Source organism: Nicotiana tabacum, chromosome 8, assembly GCF_000715075.1.
Source record: "Nicotiana tabacum cultivar K326 chromosome 8, ASM71507v2, whole genome shotgun sequence".
Classification (NCBI taxonomy): Eukaryota; Viridiplantae; Streptophyta; class Magnoliopsida; order Solanales; family Solanaceae; genus Nicotiana; species Nicotiana tabacum.
This window is the reverse complement of record NC_134087.1, coordinates 8,994,230-9,016,497: the sequence shown is the minus strand read 5'-3', so window position 1 is coordinate 9,016,497 and position 22,268 is coordinate 8,994,230. Positions and strand designations below refer to the sequence as shown.

General features: G+C 40.2%; 1 pseudogene; it reads right to left on the bottom strand.

The window, feature by feature from the left end:
* Positions 1-20,261, bottom strand: part of LOC142162962 (cytochrome P450 734A1-like) — a 59,154-nt pseudogene extending 38,893 nt beyond the window's left edge.
* Between the last annotated feature and the right edge of the window lie 2,007 nt (positions 20,262-22,268).

Sequence of the window (22,268 nt, the reverse complement as noted above, 5' to 3'; positions counted from 1 at the left end):
AGCCCCCAGACCTTTTCCTGGCACGAACCCATTACTCAGCATTTCTGATACTACCATGACGGTCGCAACTGGCACCCTGGGACATGGAATGCTTTTACCCTCGGGCACTCTGCTCACCGGGACCGTGTCGAAGACCTGATAAACCTATGGTCCCCTATCATCTTCAGTTTCTATAAAGGGCACAATGGCATCATTCATGGCGCATGTGGGATCTTCCCCATATAATACAATTTCTTGTCTGTCCCACTCGAACTTGACCATTTGGTGCAGTGTGGAAGGCACTACTTTGGCCGCGTGGATCCATGGTCGACCCAACAAAAGATTGTAGGACACTGCAGCATCCAACACCTGAAATTCCATAGTGAACTCGACTGGGCCAATAGTCAATTCGAGTATAATATCCCCTACTGTGTTTGTTCCCCCTCCGTCGAACCCTCGAACACAAATGCTATTTTTGCGGATTCTATCATCATCAATCTTCAACTTGTTCAATGTGGACAACGTACAAATATTAGCACTTGACCCATTATCGATCAGTGCCCGAGTAACCATTGAACTTTCACACTTGACCGTCAAGTAGAGAGCTTTATTGTGCTCTGTGCCTTCCATAGGCAATTCATCATCAGAAAATGCCACCCTGTTTACTTCAAAGATCTTGTTGGCAATTGTCTCCAGATGTTTTACTGAAATTTTGTCGGGCACATGAGCTTCATTCAATATCTTCATCAAAGCTCGGCAATGCTCGTCAGAATGGATCAATAACGACAACAACGAGATTTGGGCCGGTGTTTTTCTCAATTGTTCAACAATGGAATAATCTTGCACTTTCATCTTTTTCAGAAACTCTTCTGCCTCTTCTTCCGTCACAGCTTTTTTGACTAGCACTGGATTGTCTTTAGCACCCTTAGCCTTTCTCAACTCTTCGGGAGCAAAACAACATCCCGACCGAGTTAGTCCTTGTGCTTCACAACTCTCTTCCTCAATTTCCTTTCCTTTGTATGTCACCACTACCTTGTCATATTTCCACGGTACGACTTTGCTATCAACCACGAGTAATTGGACTACCGGTTTTATGACAACTGGTTCTATGTAGGCCCCTTTCACAACAACCACGGGTGCAGATGATGACCCTGGTACCACTAACTTGACTATCTCTGGCTTTTTTGCAACAACAAATGGTCCTTTTTCCATTACCAACACTGGCTTATCTTTTATTGCTTTTAGCTGAACCACTAGCCTTGCGCTAACTGTTTTTTCTTTGACCTTGGCTTCCGTAGAACGAATCACCATAACCGCCTGCGAGGGTTTTTTAGGCTCTGTCCCCTTATGTATCAGTTCGATCATATTGGCTTCATAATGCGCTGGTAACGGATTTTGATTGATGTTTGGGGCCTCTGGAGCTTGTACTTCAATACGACGATTATCAATGAGTTCTTGTATCGTGTTTTTCAACTCCAACATTTTTCAGTATCGTGCCCCGGCATCCCTAAACAATACTCACAGCTAACAGAATGGTCCAGGTTTCTGGGAAGGGGGTTTGGTGCTTTGGACTCAATTGGGGTCAACATTCCCAACTGTTTCAATCTATGGAAGAAAGCGGTGTAAGATTCTCCTAGCGGAGTAAATTTTTTTCTGTTTGGGGCCTTCTTACTTTTAAAAGCGTGGTTTGGGCGGAAGTTGGTTCCTGGTCTGTTTGCCCTGGGAGGTGGATAGGTGTTTTGTGGGGGTGGATGTGTGTTTTGGGGATTCGGTGCACGCCATCGCGAGTGCACCGGAGGCTGAGTGTAGGTCTGGGTGTGGTGGATAGAAAAGTGTGGTTCTGGTGGTGGATAGTAGTGTTGCGGTGGGCCATATGGGGTATATTGGTAATTTGGGTAGTGGGGTCTGGGTTGGTTGTAGTAAGGTGGAGGGTTATTGGGCCTGGACCAAGCACTAGCTTCAACCGTAGCAACGTCTTCCTTCTTCTTCTTTCCAAGCACACCACCAGTACCGCTTTGGATGGCCTGAGTGGTTGCTTTCAATGCCGAGTAGCTCAAGATCTTGTTAGATTTCAATCCCTCTTCAATCATGGCTCCCATCTTTACCACTTCATTAAACGACTTTCTGATAGATGTCACCAGATGACCAAAATAGGTAGGCTCCAATGTTTGCAAGAAGTAATATACCATTTCACTCTCCCTCATTGGAGGATCAACCCTTGCTGCTTGTTCCCTCAAGCGGAAACCAAACTCTCTAAAACTTTCCCCAGGCTTCTTTTTCAGTTTCAACAATGACAGACGGTCGGGGACTATCTCAAGGTTATATTGAAAATGGCCAATGAATGCTTGTGCCAAATCATCCCATGTATACCAGCGGCCGGGGTCCTATCTCGTGTACCATTCTAGTGCGGATCCGCTCAGGCTTTGACCGAAATATGCTATCACCAATTCATCCTTCCCCCCAGCACCTCTCATTTTGCTACAAAAACCACGCAGATGGGCTACTGGGTCACCGTGCCCCTCATACAAGTCAAACTTCGGCATTTTAAACCCCGCAGGCAACTGAACATCAGGTAAAGGGCACAAATCTTTGTATGCAACGCTGACTTGGTTACCTAAACCATGCATGTTCCTGAAGGATTGCTCCAGGCTTTTGACTTTACAAATCACTTCCTCCTGTTCTGTATTCTTAACTGGTTTCTCAACCTCTCCCGGGATTTCAAAATGGGGAGAATAGGAATATGGCTCAGGCGCTTTGAAAGTGGGTTCGGGAGGGTAATATTGGGTGTCGTGAGCTTGGAATAGCGGCTCACTGGACGATCTATGTAATGGGGCTGGGGGAGGTGCCACAAAGACGGGAACCATGGGTGGGGGAGGGTTCTGTTTTGGGGGTGGAGCTGGGGGAGAATATGAAGTGGTACCATAGCCCTGGGCATGATAGGGGAAGGCTGAAGATGCGTGGGGAGTAGTAGGCTCCTGAGCCTGAGCCAGGGGTGGGATGTAAGATGGATTAGCGGGATATAGTGGTGCCGGATGTCCCTAAGACCATGTCCGATGCATTTCAGCCATTTGTGCTTTTAGTTTCCTCATCTCTTCTTTCATAGCACCCACATCTGTTACCTCAACTTCATTCGAAGGGTCTACGATGCTGATTTCCGAATCCTGCCCTGTCATTTTTACTTTATCTTTCGACCGGGTGTTATACGGGTGAGTTGTCAGAATTGCCAATCAACTAACCACCTGCCTGGACTCACACATTTAAGCAACCACTTTGTTAGCGATTAAGTCTTAACAGATTTGACAACCGCACATTGGCATGAATGCACTTATACAGTTAATCATTTCTATTATGCGTTTGCTCGATTGCATGCGTCATCCCGGCATTTCGTTCCTTGTTTCTTTTTACCTTTCTTTCAAATTTCATCACCTCATCCCTCTCTTGTGCTCTTCTCTTTCTTTTATTTCTTTCTCTTTTGTGTTCTCGCTCATTTCTTGCTTTCTCTTTTTGTTTTTCCGCTCTTTTCTTTCTCTCTCTCTTTCTTTGGTTTTTCTTCTTTTTTTTCTTTTTCTTACGATTATGGTCGAATCCTATGGAGATTGCCTACGTATCGTGACCTCGCACGAATCAGACCAAGCGTAGTTCGTGAAAATAAATGCAAAAATAAAGGATGGAAATAAGAATTTTTTTTTGCAATTTTCAATTTTCATTACTAAAACAAACTATTACAAACTAAACACTTTTCGGAATGAAACTAACAGACGCAAATTAAAAGCAAGCATAGACTCTAAGATTGCAGACATACTTGACCTGAAAAGATAACGGACATACGAAAGACTGACTCAAAATGGTAGAAAATTACAGACACGGACTATGCATACTCTAGTGCTTCAAACTTATGTGTCCGCGGGACGTCGTTCGGCCTCGCCGCGAGCCTAGGATCCAAATCCCTTTCAAGCTGCTCTAATTCATTCATGGTTCGCTTCACATAAATCATTACTGCTGAGACAAAAGTAGTATAGGTCATGTCTTCACAAACCCGACATCTCCTGAAAATGGCATGAGCAATGGCTCTAATCCTGTCTTTTGTTTGCTTCTTTTCTATAAGCAAGCGTCTTATCTGATCGCTACACATCTTTAAAGCTCGAGAGTCCTGCAGGTGTTGATCTTGCAACTGCTGCACTTCTACCTCCATTTGGTCCAACAAGTCGTAACAGTGTCCACTTTCAATTCCAAAATCTCTAGCCTGCCTAACCGCTTTACCCTCAAGGGCAACCACTTTTCTCTTTAAATTGGCAACAATTTTCTCATGGTCCCTTTTCAATTGATTCAAGTACTGGCGACGCTCCTCTGTTCTTGTAGCCCACTGCGCTTTAAGCTCTGCCATGATATTCTCAGATTTTTCTAATTCATCCCGCCATTCCCTGACTTCGTTTTCCAGCTTTTTTATCAATTGCTCGTCTGATCGGCTCCTTGGTTGCTTATCGACGGTTATCCTCAATTGCCTGATTTGGTCCCTAAGCGCCTCATTTTCTCGAGCCAGTCTGTTCTTTTCACCTTGATCCGCGGCAACCTATACACTGTTCTCGAATTTCAAACTCTCAACTTGCTGCTTCAGTTTACCAATCTCAACTCGATAGCCTTCTTCCTTTGCTAACCAGTCCCACTGCTCTTGGGACGACTTGGCAAAATCTTCGAGATGAGGTCGTTTAGCCGGTCTCCCACATGCCACGTTACCTCTGAACCAATCATGATACCCTGGGGCAACTTCCCGTTTAACCCTATCAGACACACAAGTATTCGCCATCAAATATTGACACTCACTCTAGATTTGGCGAACCTTTTCCTCGGGGAACCGACCGTCAGGACTAATTTCGACCACTTGGGTACTCAGATCTTCATCTCTCGGTACTACTTGATACCTCCCGAGTTGCCTCAAAACCCGATATGGTGCATAGGGCTGGATGCTTTTGAGTCCCATCAACAGAAAATGCGGCCGGGCTGCTGGCATATATATGACTTCTTCGACAGGAAACCATCCAAGCACCCACTGTATCTGGCTGGCAGTGAGGTTCCGAAATAATGATATCCAGGCCGTGACTCCTTCAGGTAGACTAGCCCCTTTGATTCTTGTGTAAAATTCTCCTATACAAGTTTTCTCGAACGAACCATAACTCAATAGCTGAGAGCGAGGGCACAAATGCTCAGTCATCCACATTTGTAACAACAGGTTACATCCCTCAAAAAATCTGCCCCCAGCTTTGCACGCAGTGAGAGCCCGGAAGATATCAGCCACGATCATAGGTGCTAAAGTGCTTTTCCCCATGGTTTGCAAGGTACTGACGACCCCCGCTACTTTCAAATCAATATTACCATCTTTCCTTGGGAATATTATGAGGCCCAAAAAGGCTATCATAAAAGCCACCCGTCTGTGTTCCTCCCATTTTTGTCGGTTACTTCTACTGCATAGCTTAAAGTCTAGATTATTGAACCCGCCCACGTGGCCATATCTATCATATATGAAGCGGAAACTGCAGAAACCCTTTGCAAAATCTGGATGATGAACTGTTCGGGGTATTTTCAAGGAATCCAAGAACCGGTGTATGGTAATGGCCCTGGGAGCAATTAAGTATTTGAACCTCAATGGAGCTTGATCACTTCCGATATACCCCGCTATTTCTTCCAATGTTGGGGTGAGCTCAAAGTCCGAGAAATGAAATACATTATGTGCCGAATCCCAATAAGCGACCAATGCCCTGATAATATCCCCCGAGGCTGAATGTCTAATAAATCCGGAAGATCTTTCAAATATTTCTTTTCACTTCGTCTTGCCCTTCTTTGCCTAAATCATTCCACCATAATTGCAACTCAAAAGGGATTTTGGTCATTATTGAAAAGGGTTCATTTAGCATCGTGCTCATCCTGCACATTTATTAAGGCGATTAAGCAAAAGAAAAACTTTTATTCGACTCAAAATAAAAACTATCTATATTTTTTCAGATTTTTTTAAAAATGAAGGACTCGATTCTCAAACCCGGCCTTTCGGTACTTCGGGAACAAAGATTTTAAGGCTGCAAGAGTCAACCGGTCAACAATAGAAATTGACCAAGATGTCCGTTTTGCAAAGTCAGCCTTCCGGCGTTCCGTTTGGGAACATTTGGCTATTTTTGACAAAACGGCATCACCCAACTTATTTACGACGAAAATAAAAATTTTGACATTTTTTGGGCTATTTTTGTAAAGGGGAGGTTGGACCCGATGAGGGTTGCCTACGTATCTCATGCCCTGTGAGAATCAAACCATGCGTAGTTCGGGCAAATTAACCAAACTATTTTAAAACATGACTCTTTTCCATTTTTATTTTTGGCATTTCATAAGCGAATAAAAACTATTTTTAGAAACAAGACTCTCTTTTTCTTTTTTCTTTTCAACAAATAAAACAGCCTATTTTTCCAAGCTAAAAATAACAGACTCTTTTTTTCTTTTTTCATTCTCCACAGACAATAAAATAACCTATTTTCCAAACTAAAAATAAAAGACTCTTTTTTCCTTTCCTTTTTCAACAAATAATGAAACAACTTATGTTTTTCAAACTAAAACAAAAACTTTTCTTATCCTTTTCTTTTTCAACAACCAACTTTCCAAAAATAAAAGACTCTTTTTTTCTATTTTTTCTTTGCTTTTTTTTAGTAAAACAAAATAAAATATTTCCCTTTTTTTTCAAAATTTCGGCAGAGTTTCGCCAGTAATTGATTTTTATTTCTAAAATAATCAATTAACTCCCTAACTGATATTTTTTTTTTCTCTTTTCTCTTTTTTTCTCAATTTTCCAACATTCCCGAGATTCAGAAACCGGTCAACATGCAGGTTCGGAACAAATAAATGCACGCACAAGAGAATGTATCAGGATGGTCTTTTTATTTCAGGTTGCTAGTCCTAGACGGACCCAACCCCTGTGTTGAGTCCCCTAAGTCAAATGCAACTTGATGCAAATAAGCGTTCCTACTAGGGATCCGGCATAAAGTCACGTTATTCTATGTTCAAAACCTGAGTCGGTGTTCTAGACTGTGTACCCGAGCGGACAACTCGAATCGAGGAGGGGGCAACTTACCGGGAACCAAAAAGCCATCCGGCTTCGTAACTTGTCCGGCCTCTTTCTTATTTCAAGGTATGACACTAACAGAATAGGGAGTCTCAACCAGTAAGCACATCCCCGGAGGTGAAGAGAGAAGGGTATCGGCACAGTTTATATACATTTCAGATAATATCAAAGCGGTAACATTTAGCACATTCAGCATAAAACATGTAGAAAATCATATACAATTAAATTACAACAATTTATCTAAGCTCGAATTCTGAACCCTAAACCAGAGATTCTTGGTTTTGTTCCCCAGCAGAGTCTCCAGAGCTGTCACACCTCATTTTTTACCACCTACACCCCCGCAAGGGCGTAAAGGAGTTTTTCCATTTAAAGGACAATCAGAACGGGATTTAATTATTAATTATTCAGAGTCACCACTTGGGATATTAGTGGCGTCCCAAGTCACCGGTTGAATCCCGAACCGATGAAAAATATGACTCTTTTAATAGTCCGCGAACCAGAAATCCGGGTAAGGAATTCTGTTAACCCGGGAGAAGGTGTTAGGCATTCCCGGGTTCCGTGGTTCTAGCACGGTCGCTTAACTGTTGTATTTGATTTTATCTAATTTTAATACATGCTAGCTTATGTGCTTTTTATTTAATTTTGAACCGCTTTTATTATAATTATTTTTTAAAAGAATTTTGACGTCGTAAAAACACGTTTCAAACCACGTCACAATCAATGCACCCATGGTCATCAACACATTTCGACTTCGTCGAGATTTGGATTTGTTTCGCATCAATGCGCACCTGAGTTTAAAGAAGTAATTTAATTAAATCGCGCTTAAAAGTTCTAACATAATATTATTCTGGGGGAAGGCACTGGAATGTGCTAACAACCTTTCCAAACTTAGTCATTTAAATAATTATACTGTTATCTACTTAATTTGTCCCTAAAAATCCTGATGGGTTAAGGTCATACTTTTCGAATCCAAGTTCAAATATCCAAGGGGAATGCAGAGAAATGGGTCTTGAGCCCATAAGGCCCAAATCATGTAGTTTCATATGATGCGAGCTCAAAAATCTTACAGCTCCAGGCATTAGGCCTAATGCAGGTCAAAGTTTTAAACTAAAGATAGGCATTTGTAAAGCCCGGGGATCGAGCCCTTGGGGGCACCTTTTAGTTTAACTAATTGCCTAAGTTTTAATGCACCTAGGCCCAATTCAAGTTATCACCTAACCAAAACAGATCTGGGCTGCCTATTAATACGCCCAGGCCCAAATGAACATTGGCCCAGTACGAAGCTATTGAATATACAATTCAGATTAAAACCAAAATTGAAACCAATCACGTGTATTGAACTCAAAATTAATTGTAACTTTGCAAATTTAACTTCAGCAGACTGTGGAGCTTAAGCAAAACTGAAAGCTACAATTACATAAACATGGAATGCATAGTCTGAACAGTCTAGAAATGGTCTGAATTAATAAACCTTAATACAACTCAATCCAAACGAATCAAATACATATAGTCATTTATCAATCAACTGATTACATCTATATACATCCAACGAACACAGATTGACCAAGATGATTGCATTTCATCCCAAATTGTGATTACATCAAGGGGATTTTGAAAATGTACCTGGAAATTGGAATGTAAATAGAGAAGAGGAGATTAGCAGCAGTAACAGTTCAGCAGCTCAGAAACTAAGGTAATAACCCAGTCATAGTCAGTGAAGGAGCATTTCAGCCCACCCAGATTCAACAGTTCAGCAGAAATGAGTTGTAATGCAGGGCAAACTCAATGAATCAACCCAAAACACATTCAAACATACCAACCATTTAAGATCCTAGATAAATGATTCCCAATTTGACTTGTTTGATTTTCAAAACCACTCGAAATTAAACCAGGAAAACTGTTGTAATTCTGCTAATAGAATTTCAGATCTAGGAAACTGAAGAACATGTTTAGTGGAATTCTTTTTGGGATGAAAATTCAATCCCCTCCCTCAAGGCACTTCATGCCTTTTTATAGGTGATCCCAAAAGGGTTCATCAGATTTTTGGTTTTCTTTATGGTCCCTCCCCTATTTTCAGTTTAGTCCCTCATTTCTTGACTTATTTCCCAGGCTAATATCCTAAGCTGGCGGAAATCTACACTAAAATACCCTTCTAGAAGGCCCTAGGATGCTCTTCTACCCCTAAACTACCTATACTACCCTTTCCCCTATTTTGAAATTACTATTCCCAAAGAAACTGCCGTTTTCCATGCCTAAACTACCCCTGAAAGCTTCTCCAAATCACTGATTCTACCTATATTCTCAGCAGCTAACCAATCCTCTGAATTAATTCAAAGTTAACCAGGACTGCTTAATTAGAAGTCAGGCATTAATCAATTGAACTAAACAATCCTAATTGTTCAAATAACCAAACCCAAACAACTTAAAGAAACAGGATCAGTCAATATTAATGGGAAAGAAAAAAAATGGTACTGAATCCAAACTAATTAACAATTGAAATTATGATTAACTAATAAACGACACATGCCTCAATCTAAATCACAAATGCTAAGATACTTTACTTGATCAAGGAACAAAGAAAATTTAAACTATACTAATGCACACAAAATAAAATTGTAAAATTAACAGAACACCTTAATGAAATCAAAAACTGTAACTATGCAAGTAAAAAGGAAACAAGAAAGCTCACTGAAGCACGAGAAATTCAAGCCGATTGCTATCATCCGAATCTTTCCAGATTTTTGACTCGTAACATCTCTAACCATGTGTTTTCACCATAAACACATGGTTAAGGATAGTACAGTCCAAAATCGCAAGATTTTGTGTTAGGATTTTGACCAAAATTTTCAGATTTGAAATCCGAGCTACTTCACCAGGATTCGAAGGAAAATAGTCATGGATTTGGGTTGAGGGAAGTCTGGGGATAGTGTGGTATGATTTTGGACGGGTTTGGACAAACTTGCGAACTGGCCGGAAAATTAAAATCGATATTCGACGAGTTCTGGCCGGATTCGAGGAAAAGCAAATACAGGACTGGAAAGAGGTGGACGAGGGGAGTTGATGATGTTAATTGGGTGACCGTTGGTGTAGTTGACGTTCACCGCCGGCGAGGGATTTGGGGGCGGCGTGGATTAGGGTTTGTGAGGGTGAAGGAGACGATACGAATGGGGTGGGGGGCGTTTCGGACACTTATATACCAAACATCCTAGTTTGATCCGGACCGTTGGATTGATGAGATCCAACGGTCGTGACTGAGGGCTGGGGAAACGACGTCGTTTCATCGACTGGGAGGAAGACCGGGTAAGGGATTGGGCCTGGGTTGTTTGGCCGGTGGAAACGGGTATTGGGCTAAGGGCATTGGATCAAAAAAATGGCCCAGAGGTCTTTTGAAAGTCCACCCCTTTCACACTCTATTTTTCTTTCTCTTTTATTTCTTTTATCCAATTTGTATTTTGTACTTATTTTTTCTGATTTTATAAAATCGTAACAATTAAAATAAAGTTCTAATATATTTCAAGACTAGACTAATTAAATTCTAAAATTATTAAAATACCCTATTTTACGCCAAATTTACGGTTAAAATAATTAAAATGCGAAAGTGAGCTATTTTGTAATTTTTCATGTTCGGTTCTAAAACAAACTAACCCCTAATCGGTCCTAAAAATATAAAATTATATCCTAAATGCAAATGCATATTTTTGTGTTTTATATGAATTAACATGCACAAATAAAATGCAACCATTATCAGAAAATGATACCAAAATGCACAAAAAATTGTACAAATAAGGAAAAATTATTTTGTTGGAATTTTGGGAATTATTCATATATAGGGCAAAAATCACGTGCTCACAACCGGTTAAAATCCCGAATCGAGGAAGTTGACTCTTATTTAATAGTCTACGAACACAGAAATTCGGGTAAGAAATTCTGTTAACCCGAGAGAAGGTGTTAGGCATTCCCGAGTTCCGTGGTTCTAGCACGGTCTATTAATGATTTATACTTGGCTAAAATTGCCTAATTATTTATTTTAAAACCTATGTGCATTTACCTTTTACCGCTTTTAATCACTTGATTTGTTTGTAATTAAAGAATTGAGTTACGCGTACGTATACTCTTTTCTTTTGGCGCGTCAAAAAATCATGTCACGCAAACGTGTCCACAATTAATAACGCTTGGTTTATTTATATTAAGAAAGGTTTGGTTGAAGTTGCGCGAACGCATCCCTCGAGTTACTTTTTAGAATTTAAATCGCAATTATGTTACGAGAACGTATACATAATCACAATACTAGTCTAAATCGAGCCTAAAGCAAACTACGATGTTCTTGAATTATTATTATTCCTAAATTAGATAACCACAGGGACAAATCAACCAACGATATTCATGACTAATCAACCTTATATTGCGTTAATCTTCTTTTTCTTATTTTGAATTACAAGCAGTAGTAGTAGTGGTATCAATTAGGTAAGTAATTAAGTATGACTATTTTCCTTTTCTTTTTCTTGAGATCATACAAATATACATCCCCACGTATGAATTACTACAATATAATGAACAAGTACGGATCAACATAGTGCAGATGCTTTTGTACCAAAGTCTCAATGTGAAACTAATTAACAAAGAGGCTACTAAAACAAAATATATGAGATGAATTGTTGGGATTAAATTAAAATCTTATTCTAATACTTTTTTTCATTTAGTGATCTTTCAAAATGGTCCTAACGTGAAAATGGATCATACAGGCCCATAATTGGTACTAAAAGCAAAAAAGCAAAAAGCAAAAAAAAAAAAAAAAGCAAAAAATACTACTAATATTTTAGCCGCTTTTAATATTTCCGGAAAAAATTCAAAGTTATTTAAAATACATCGTAAACCACGCTACATAAAATGCACCCATGGTTCACGACACATTTTATATAACATTATTGGAAATTAGAACCGGGCCACATGAAATGTACTCCCGAATTTTAGTAGCCATGATAATTATATAATTAACGTGCCTAAAGCAAACTAAAAACATTATTTACTCTATATTACTTATATACACATATCAAGAACAACAGTAAATTAAAGAGTGATTAAATCACAAAACAAGGCTGCAAAATATACTTTTTATTCTCGAGCCAACTTTATACTACAGCTCTGTGAAAATTGCCCCTTGTAAAATGAATTATACACTTCCTTCAAAGATGATTTATTTACCACAATGGACAAAGGATTAAAACTAGAAAAAAGATAATTCACTAACAGTAGTACTTACTATTACTCAACCAAAAAGAAGAACTCATTTCCTAACTTAACACAAATAGTTAAATCCATTCAACGAGGAAGTCTTATAGTGTAAAAATTATTGACTAGTGCTAAAACTGTACGAAAATGAATGGCAGTCATGAGATAGTCCCTTTTATGTTTGTTCAACCTAGCTAGGAGTATTTCGTCCACTCCTAAAAGCTACCATACACATAAAATAAAAGATGAAACACCCATACCATGCGAATTACATGAACAAAACCAATACCGAGAAGCAAAATATAATCAAGATCTTTCACCAAACAAGTAAAATGAATATGAGATAAAATAAACAAAAGGAAGAGAACCTGTAGTATTGCAAAGCAAAGTACTTATTTGATATGACGATAACAATACTCCTCCAACCTATACAACAAATCATTAGAACTATAACCAAACATTATCGATCTCATCGACGGAACCTCAGATGGCGACCGCCTCAACGACGACTTGGATTTTCAAAGACCTTGGGGCTGTTTCGTGGCGTTAAAGGGTGGTTTAGGAGCTAGCTTCAGGTTGAAGCAGCAATGGACGAGAGATGGGAAACGACGACAGTGCGGACGAAACTGGTGAGAGATCTGGCGGGTATGCTGCTGAAGCAGTGACGTTTCACATGGGTTTTTCGACTGTGATTACACGCTAGAATTTCATTGTATTTTAGTTGGGTTTTGGCTAGGACTTTGGGGTGCTTTATGGGGTGTTTTTCAGGCGGAAAAGATGAGCTCTCATGGATCTTTCATGGTGGATGTTAAGCTCTAGATGTAGAATTTTAGGAGGAAGAAGACCCTCTTTTCGTTGGCTGCCTCTGTATATCCAGTGTATATCGAGAGTATCTCTAGTGTATATAGAATATATACTGACCATATATCGAGTGTATACCCTCTGTCTCCGTAAGAAGAAGTCATCCCTTTTTTCGTCTCTATATTTTGAACTTCTCCTCTCGTTTCTTCTTACTTGAATTATTGTTTTTCTTTCCCCCCCCTCCCCCTTTTACTAAGTCTTTGTTGTCTCTTTATAGAGAAGAAAATTGGTAATTTTTTGTTCCTCCCATTTGGAGTGGAGAACGTGGGTTTTGAGTGGAGGAAAATGGGAATTGGCTTAGTGGAATTATGAGTGGAATGGAGTGGGGATGTGGGATTTTGAGTGGAGAACAAAGTGGGGGACAAGAAGTGGGGAACAAAGGGGATGGATGCGAGGAAATAAAAGAGAGTGGGGAGGACCAGTGGAGGGGACAAGGGAAAGTGGGAAAGATGGGTGAGAAGTGAGGTATTGGAGAGATAAGTGGGAAAAAATTCAAATACGGTCAAAATTAGGTGTTCACAGATACGCGTCACACCCCTTTTCAACCATACGCTGAGCCTTAAGGAATGAAATAACTCTATTGGGAGTGTAATCTAAGGTACCTCTCCACTCAACACGTGGTACACCTGGCATTACCATCGTCGCGGTTTTGGCGTGACAATCAAGAATAGCATAATGGGGAGACAACCAGTCCATGACCAAGATAATATTGAAGTAAATCATACTGAGTAATAATAAATCGGCTCTGGTCTCAAAACCACTAAGAGCAACCAAACACGACTGATAAACACGGTCCACAATGAGAGAATCTCCCACATGAGTAGAAACATAAATAGGGGAACTCAAAGATTCCCGAGATACACCCAAATGTGGAGCAAAATAAGAAAAGACATAAAAGTAAGTAGAGCCTGGATCGAATAGAACCGATGTATCTATGTGGCAAACCAATATAATACTTGTGATGACAGAATCGAAGGCAACAGCCTCGGTACGGGAAGGAAGGGTATAGTATCTTGCATGGCCTCCCCCTCTAGGGCGACCTCTACCTCCCCGACCTCCACCTCTGGCTGGCTGAGCAGGTGGGGTAGCAACTGGAGCTGTAACCATAGCCTGAAAACTCTGCGGGGCACGTTGTGGCTGAGAAGTCTGTGGAGGTGCACCCCTCCTAAGTCTGGGGCAATCCTTCACCATATGGCGTGTGTCACCACACTCAAAATAAGCTCTGGGAGGACATGGTGGTTGTGACTGGCTAGGGCCAGGTTTGCTGGACTGACCTCTGAAAGCACCCAGCGCAGGAGGCGCGCTAGAAACCGGAGTTGCATAATAAGGTTCCTGAGGTCTAGGAGGAGCTGGAATACCACTAGCTGCTGGAAGAGCTGAATGAACAGGGCGACTCATATAACCCCCATCATGACGACCTGCAGCTGGGGTACGGGCACCAGAATAATGGCCCGACTCTCGAGACCTCTTGGCCTCCCTCTCCTCTTTCTCCCTAGCATGCATTCCCTCAATCCTCCTAGCAATGCTCACCACCTGCTGATAAGAAATATCCATCTCCAACTCACGAGTCATGCTAGATTTGATGCTTGGAATAAGGCCCTCAATAAATCGGCGAACTCTCTCATGAACAGTAGAAACCAAAGCTGGTGCATGCCTAGCCAAACTGACAACATACTCTGAAACAGTCATAGCACCCTAGCTCAAATGCTCAAACTCTGCGCGCCATGCATCCCTAAGGCTCTTAGGAACATACTCCCTCAGGAACAGATCTGAAAACTGATCCCAAGTCAGTGAAGTAGCCTCATCTAGACTGTCTAACTCATAGGTGCGCCACCACTCATAGGCGGCTCCTCGAAGCTGGAAGGTAGTGAAAGAAACCCCGCTCGATCCTGAGATGCCCATGATACGGAGAATGCCGTAACACTCATCAAGGAATCCTAGAGCATCCTCCGATGCTAGACCACTAAATACAGGAGTCTTGTACTTCTTGAACCTCTCAAGCCTCAACTGCTCATCCTCGGAAGCAGCTACCCTATCCTCGGGCTGAGCTGGCACTGCATGCGGTACAAGAATAATCTCAGAGACCTGCTCAACATGCACTCGCTGCTCAGGAGTGTGGGCGACGGGAGTCTGTGGTCCTCTCCCGGCCTGAGATGTAGCTGCTTCAAGGGGAAGCAACCCTGTCTGAGCCAAAGTGGTGTACATGCTTATGAACTGTGCCAAAGTCTCCTGAAGAGCTGGAGTGGTAGTAGCAGTAGGCGTATCAGGTGCCTGGACTCCGGTTGGAACTGTTGGTGGTACCTCGGCGACAGCTCGCATAAGTTCTATGGCTGTACCACATGCGCGTCCTCGGCCTCTACCCCGGCCTCGGCCTCTGGCGGCGGCAGTAGGGGGCGCGGGTGCCTGATCATCTCGAGTAGCACGTGTCTTCACCATCTGTGAGAGAATAGAAGATACAAGTTTAGAATTGTGATGTCAAAAATATCGCACCACAAGGAAATCAAATGAAGGGGAATTTTCCTAACATTTACATAGCCTCTCGTAGATAAGTACAGACATTTCCGTACCGATCAACGAGACTCTAATAAACCGGCTTGTGATCCATGACTCTTATGGACCTAGGGCTCTGATACCAATTTGTCACGACCCCGGTTCGCCCTCCGTGAACCGTCATGACGACACTTAGTCTCTACGACTAGGTAAGCCTAATTTGCGGAAGAAAAACCAAAATTTGCGAAAGTAAACAATTTAAAACAGAAATAAAGTAGTAACAGTGTTTAAATGTGGCGCTCGGCATACACCATATATAAATCTCAAAACCAATATCCAAATCCAAGACCCGAAAACCCATGAATCACAAGCTAAGAAAAAGAGAAATACTACATAGCTCTAACTCCGAAATTTGTCTAATAAGAACAGAAAGTACAGAAGGGCTAAATACTAAAAGGCCGGAATAGAAAGGGACTCTTCGGTCTGCAGACGCGGCAGATATACCTCAAAGTCTCTAAGTAGTCTCCTCCCTCAAGGATGGTAGGCCTAAGTAGAAGTACATGGATCTGCACATGAAAAACATGCGCAGAAGAGGCATAAGTACACCATAGCGGTACTCAGTAACTGCCAAGCCTAACCTCGGTTGGGGTAGTGACAAGGAAGGTCAGGGCCCTACTAAAGGTAAATACAATATAAAGGTTAACAATGTGGAATAAAAACAGTATAAATAAGTGCAACAGTAAGAAATAACATAGAATTGACAGAACAACAACTAGAACAGAGACAAAACAAGCTACAGAAAGAAATACAGCTCAACACAGAGATAACAACTGGGGCACCTTCCAGGATACCGTCCTGTAGTCCCAATTACAACTGTCCAGTGGATCTCCCGGGATACCGTCCCATAGTCCATCATATATATGTCCAAAGGATCTCCCGGGATCTCGTCCTGTAGTCCAACTATCAATGCACAGTGGATCTCTCGGGATACCATCCCGTAGTCCATCATATATATGTCCGAATAATCTCCCGGAATCCCGTCCCGTAGTCCAACTATCAATGCGCGGGGAATCCCGATGCGTAGTCCCAAATGTAAATACCCAGTACTTGGGGAATCTACCGGGTGCATTCCCGTAGTTCCATATAACTGTGCAGGGGGATCTACCGGGAATCTAACCCATAGTCCCAAAGTAACTGTGCAGGGGGATCTACCGGGAATTTAACCCGTAGTCCCAAAGTAAATGTGCAGAGGGACCGAGAATCTAACCCATAGTCCCAAAGTAAATGTGCAGGGGGATCTACCGAAAATCTAACCTGTAGTCCCAAAGTAAACAGACAAGGGGGAGCTGTCGAAATCCCACATCCGTAGTCCCAAAATAAATACACAGCATCAGTAGGAAGATGAACAGAAATAGCAAAATTCATATTAAGGCAATAAGTGATTCTAGCCTAGCATGCTGCACATAATTCAAGTAAGGCAGATTAAACCAAATGAAGCAATTAAGTCACTTAGACATGTTTTCTTAAGCTAACAACAGGCTTAATAGTGTAAGTAATAGAAACAGGAAAGGAAACATACTAGTAACTACTTAAAGAAAATCGGATTTCCAACAATTAGCACAAGTACGCACTCGTCACCTCACGTACAAGACATTTCAATTACCAAATATATCAATCCTAAGGGGAAGGTCCCTCACACAAGGTTAGACAAGCCACTTACCTTGAACCGGCTCAAAATCAACCTGAAACCACGCTCTTGCCACAAGTACTCGACTCCAAATGGCCCAAATCTATTCAATTCAATTGCATAATGTAAATAACACTTCAAGTAACTGATACTACGAAGAAATTCTTAGCTAATACGCGAAATTAGAAAAAATAACCAAAACGCCCCTCGGGCCCACGTCTCGAAATCGGGTAAAATTTATATTTTCAGAATCCTCTCACTCTCACGAGTCTAAGCATATCAAAATTATCCCAATCCGATGTCAAATATCCAATCAAAATTCAATCTCTTGGTCTAAGAACTTTTCTCCCAATTTCTACCAAAATTCTGAAATTAAAAGATGGATTCAAGTGTAGATTCATGGAAATTAGTCCAAACCGAGTAAGAATCATTTACCCAAATTGCCCAGGTGAAAATCCCTCAAAAATCGCAAATCTCCCGAGCTCCCAAGTCCAAAATATGAATTACGGTCTAAACCCTCGATTTTGGATTTTAAATTCTGCCCAGGGATTTCCTTAATCGCGATCGCATAAAGCCAGTCGCGATCGCGAAGAACAAAATGGCACGCGCCTCATATTACTCTATGCGAAAACGGAACCCCGTCCGCGAACGCGATGTTTTAACTCCCTCAACCTACGCGATTGCGGTTGACTCCACGCGACCGCGTAGAGAAACGATTGAGCAAACCTCTGCTGCCTTATTCCTTCTTCGCGAACGCGGCTTATCCCACACGTTCGCGATTCAACCTTCCTCATAACTACGCGTTCGCATCCCCTTTCACGCGAACGCGAAAGGCAAAATTCCCCCAGCCTCGCCTAAGCCTTCGCGATCGCGATGAGGAAAAGTCTGCAACAGTTGAACCTGCAATTTCTGCAACTTTTTAACAACTCAAAATGATCCGTTGAGCATCCGAAACACACCCGATGCCCCCGCGACCTCAATCAAAACTGTCAACCAATCCTAAAACATCATTCAAACTCGTTCCAATCCTCGAAACGCTCAAAACAACATCAAAACATCTACTTTTCATCGAATTCAAGCTTAAAAATTCCAAAAACTCTAAAAACACATTTTCGATCAAAAAGTTTACCAAACCTCGTCCGAATGACCTGAAACTTTGCACGCACATCCCAAATGACATAACGGAACTACTGCAACTCTCAAAGTTCCATTCCGACCCTCGGATCAAAATCTCACTATCGAACTGGAAACTTCCAAAATTTCAACTTTCGGCATTTCAAGCCTAAATTAGCTACGGACCTCCAAAACACAATCCGAACACGCACCTAACCCCAAAATCACCCAACGGAGCTAACGGAACCATCGGATTTCTGTTCCGAGACCGTCTTCACACTGTTCCGACTACGGTCAACTTTCCAACACTTAAGCTCTTATTTAGGGACTAATTGTCCCAAAATTCCCCGAAACTGAAAACCGAACATCCCGGCCAATCACATTAGCAGAAATAAACTTGGGGAAAGCGGTTAATTGGAAATCGGGGCGTAAATTCTTAAGAAGACTGGCCGGGTCGTCACAGTAATAAAATGATGAATTTTTACCACCCTTGTAAACTAGTCATACTTCAGAATAGTACAAAGATGTTTGTGTATAAAAGTTAAACTCATTTCAAAAAGAAAGAGACGACAAAAACTGTATATGTATTCACTAACTTGCCTTAAGATTTTGTGTGTAAAATATTTGAGTTAATATCTTTCTGTGGTAAGCCCATTTTTGTCCTTTGAGATTCAACAAACCATCGCCTTCAAGCTTCTTGACAAATGAAGGTGTTTCAGTTTTCTCAAAGCAGTCTGATTTTAGTATGATGATATCTCTAATAAGAGCTGGATCAGATATGGTGACAGGAGCTGTTGGGCCAAACCACACAAGAAATACTGCACCTGCAATTAATTACAATCGCAAGACATTAATTAGCGTGTGGATCCAGGATTTTAAGTTTATTGATTCCTATATAAATCTCAAGTTAATATACAATAATAACTGGATTAGTGGATTGCGTTCCAAGCTAAATATTCTTATACATTTAATGACTTTTTCAATACAAATATAAAATCTAGACAAAAGTTACTGAATTTACGAAAACTCGTAACTAATGCACTGGATCTGCCCCTATATGTAATAAACAGAATATAGCTCCTTCAAGAGGCTAATATAAATGATACAATCACAGTTAATGCAAATGGATTTAAAGTTTTATATGCTGAAATTAAAGTGCAAATATTTTTTCACTATCAAATACATGTAGTTTCATACCTTATAACAAATGGATTTAAGTTATATACAATTAAACTGTAAAAAAAATCATTATAAATGAATTCTAATTTATTTTAGCAGGTAATTAGTTGTCATTTTTATCATATTACTAACTAATTAAAGCTCGTCCTTCTCAAGGTAGGGTAAGCTCTACATACATATTACGTTTTTTATACCCTATTATAAAAATATACTCGTATGTTGTTATTATTGTTGTTATACTAACTAAAACTCGTACTTATCAATAGAATTACTTGTAATTATCTAATAAATGACTGGATTGTGTAAATATTTTTTTATAACCTAAGTGCATAGAATGTGAACTTACCATAGAGTTTCTTCCAATGATGATAGAAGGAGAAAACTCTAGGAAGAATGTCATGGGAAAAAGGAAAGAACTGAGTTGAAGGTTTGAAACTTGCAATTTCTTTGAGATTACCCAAGAGGAAATGGTATTTAATTAGGACCCTTAATCCCTTGCTTCAAGAAATGATGTTGGATTTTTCTTGGTTTCCAACAGAGATTAACCACCACTTTCTCTGCAATTAACAGTAACACGAAAGAAAATAGTATAAGAAGACATAACCAGTAACTACAGTTTTCCATATGCACTACTACCGTACAATTAACAGCAAAATTCCCTTCTAGCAGAAATGGTTTCATATATTTGCTTTATTTATATATATCTCAGAGTACTTCTAAGTAATTCTAAGTAATTAAACTATCTTAATAATGAAATAAAATAAATGGTTGACCATATCTCAAAATCTATTACACTATATATGTGTTATTATAATAATCTATATCTATATTATATTACAAGTATGAACTCATAAATTTTAAAGTGAAGTTACTTAAATACCCCTCTAAACAATTTAATATTTAATTTTAAAAAAATTAAGTGCTATAAATAACTCTCAATTAGCCAACGCAAACTTATCCCACCGATTGACCAAGATATTTCATTTTCTTTTAAACCACAACCTTTACCCATTAGAGACATTACAGTATGCCGATTGGAAATTCTTAAATCCAAGCGCTCTATACACATTGATTTTCACATCACAATATTTATGCTTTATAGTTGTCAAACAAAAATTTATTATTATGCTTTAGAAATTCTCACGGCCTAATCCAGATGTTTTCGCTTCCTCCTATAAGCTAATTTTATCTCAACATAATACTCCCTCCGTGCACTTTTACTTGACATGTATACTAAAAATAGATTTTACTTTTTACTTATCACTTTACGCATATCAAGAGAAGATAAACTTTTTTTCGTGTTATACCCACATTATTTATTACTCATTTCAAATCATTTTCTCAAATTCAATAAAATATGCATCAATTAATATGGGTATCATGGTAAATTATGTACTTTATTTATTCTTTCTTAAGAGGCGTGAAAAGTCCAAATATACCAAGTAAAAGTGAACTGAGAGAGTATTTAATTTTGATTGCAATAATCCACGATTTTCGCATAGCCTGGCATATTTAATGACGACACGTGTTTCCGCAATTAAGGTCTTCCCAAAAGGCTTGTTGTCACGACCCAAAATTTATTAAGGGTCGCGATGCGGCCGGACATCATTGTCAGGCAAGCCAACACCAAGAAGTTAATTAAATTCTCATTTTAGCATTTCTAAAGTCATTTTTTTTCCTTACATTAAACAATAAATAATGAACTTCACCGAGTAAATAATGATGTCTTTAACAAATTTTCAATACTGAAAATAATCCCATATACATCCCAGAACCTGGTGTCACTAGTGCATGAGCAATTTCTAGGAGATAAAATACAATACAATAACGGTTCGGAAAACAAATTGGACAGAAAAGATAATACAATACTCTGAAAGAGACTCTGCTGGCTGCGGGTTGTCTCGAGAGATGCAGCTCACCTAAGTCTCTGTATCAACCATGTCGTTGCGCCCATTAGGCTACTAGAGATGTATGTGCTTGTACAACTAAAATGCACAGCAAGTGTAGTATGAGTACGAAAACAACACGTACCCAGTAAGTATCCAGTCTAACCTCGAAGAAGTAGCGATGAGGGGTTGACTTCGATATTTACTAGTGGTCCAATGTCAGGTACAGTAATGAAGTGAATAAACATAAAACAAAGTAAATATATAAAATAAATAATGATAAAATACGTGATACAATTCCCCTCTTTATAATTTTACTCAAGCTCTCAGCTAGCAAGTTCCCCCCGCAACCGGAGCATATATATAGATATAGTGAATTTCATTAAGGGAGTTGTCATAATTCAAACCAGAGAAAAAAACCCAGATGCACTGTCTTCTAGCCAAATATTACGCACGATTCTATGTGGATAATATATATATAGGAAATGTCGAGGCGTACGGCCCGATCCAATATAAAAGTAAATTGTGCACTGCTGAGGGTCGAACGGCGCGAACCATAGATGCATCTATTAACCTGTCGAGGCGATCGGCCCGCTCCCATGAGAGTAGTTGAAGGAAAGACCCTGCTCGCGAATCATATTTGCGACGCGGTCAAATATAAGTTTAAGTGATTTCTACGCTCGCGAATCATACTTGCGACGCGGTCAAATATAAGTTTAAGGAATTACTCCGCTCGCGGATCATA